General features: G+C 43.5%; 1 protein-coding gene and 1 pseudogene across 4 annotated transcripts in view; both read right to left on the bottom strand.

Annotated features, from left to right (window-relative positions):
• The window catches only part of LSM14A (LSM14A, mRNA processing body assembly factor), a 64,703-nt gene that overhangs the window by 22,107 nt on the left and 41,022 nt on the right, over positions 1–1,574 (bottom strand). The window lies entirely within an intron of this gene.
• Positions 318–1,484, bottom strand: LOC105887849 (annotated as a pseudogene).

The following is a 1,574-nucleotide window of genomic DNA, read 5'->3' as shown; positions in this document are numbered from 1 at the left end:
GGCGCCGAGCCAGTAAATTTATTTTTTGAGAGTCTCACTATGTTGCCCTCAGTTAGAGGGCTGTGGTGTCATAGTTCACAGCAACCCCCAACTCTTGGGCTTATGCAATTCTCTTGCCTCAGCCTCCCAAGCAGCTGGGAGTACAGGTGCCCGGCACAATGCCTGGCTATTTTTTTGTTGCAGTTGTCATTGTTTAGTAGGCCCAGGCCAGGCTGGAACCCACAAGCCTTGGTGCCTGTGGCCGGCACCGTAACCACTGAGTGGCCAAGTAATGCTAACTACTGTATTTTGAACTCATCTATAATAAATCTCTACGATGTTTAAAAATTAAGATTTTTATCTTAATTAGTAACTTCATTGTCTTTGTCTGGAGAAGCCTCACATCAAACTGCTGTTTGGCCTAGCTGTTGGCAGCTCACTCCTAAGCTCTGAGGAGGCTTCCTTCTTTTCAGCTACCCGATCTTTCTTCTGAGCAAGGAACATTTATTTCCACCCCTTCTTTTTAACGTCTCTGTTGGGCTTCTTCTCATAGACTGGATTATCTCATACTAGCACGACCTTTCTTCATACAACTTCTCCATCATGTCTGGGTAATGCTGTTTTTTATGCACTGGGAGAACTGTTTCTCAAAAGCACCTTCATCTTTTTCCATTAGATAACACATATGAAAACCTGCAACATTCTGTCCCATGGTATACTTCCAATGTGCATTAAATTCCTTGCTTTCATAATCAGAACCAGGGAACTGTCTGGTACTTTGAGGGATAGACAAGCCTCTATTCACAGCTTCCTTTAGGGCTGCAAAACCTTTATTGCTGCTGGTAGTTCTGGCAAAGCCTGAATCCCAATAGCACATAAAAGCACCAGGCTGGCTCTCAATGCCTTTCACATTGCATTCATCTCCAGCCACCTCCACATGGCCGTCACAGACCTTGTCCATGCCAAACCTATTGGGAAGCCTAGAGGACAGCAGCGGGCCAGTACAATATGCTGCAGTGTAATTTCTCAGGCCAACCTTCACATCTTATTTTGGTAGTTCGTGTGCATAAGCTGCACAGTTTATCAGATACAAGGAATCTGACAAATGGTATCTCTGGTAGTTACACAAACTATCATTCTGTATTTGGGTGTGTTATACTTATTTTTATCTTGTATCACCAAGCATTTCTGAGCGTAGCAATCAGTTTTACCCTCTTGTCACCTTCTACATGTCACTTGGTATCTCTTAAAGTACCCCTGTTCTCAACAACTGTAACAAACCCCATCCTGTGGAATAGAGACCTTCATTCACAGCCCCACACAGACTTGCAGGCACCACAGGGTGGGGGCTGGGAACAGGGGCTATTTCAAAATATTTTAAGAAAACTTTATAGGATTATCATGTTTAGCACTGGCTTGATTTCTACCCTCAACAGTTTTTTAAAATATTGCCCTGGGCTTACAGCATCTTTTTGTAATGACTTTGTTACTTTTTCTAAAAGGAAACATCTTTTTTTTTTTTTTGAGACGGAGCCTCAAGCTATCCCCCTGGGTAGAGTGCCATGGCATCACGCTCACAGCAACCTCCAACTCCT

The sequence above is a fragment of the Otolemur garnettii genome, unplaced genomic scaffold, assembly GCF_000181295.1.
Source record: "Otolemur garnettii isolate 467f Iridium unplaced genomic scaffold, OtoGar3 scaffold00135, whole genome shotgun sequence".
NCBI lineage: Eukaryota > Metazoa > Chordata > Mammalia > Primates > Galagidae > Otolemur > Otolemur garnettii.
This window is presented reverse-complemented; position numbering and strand designations above follow the sequence as displayed.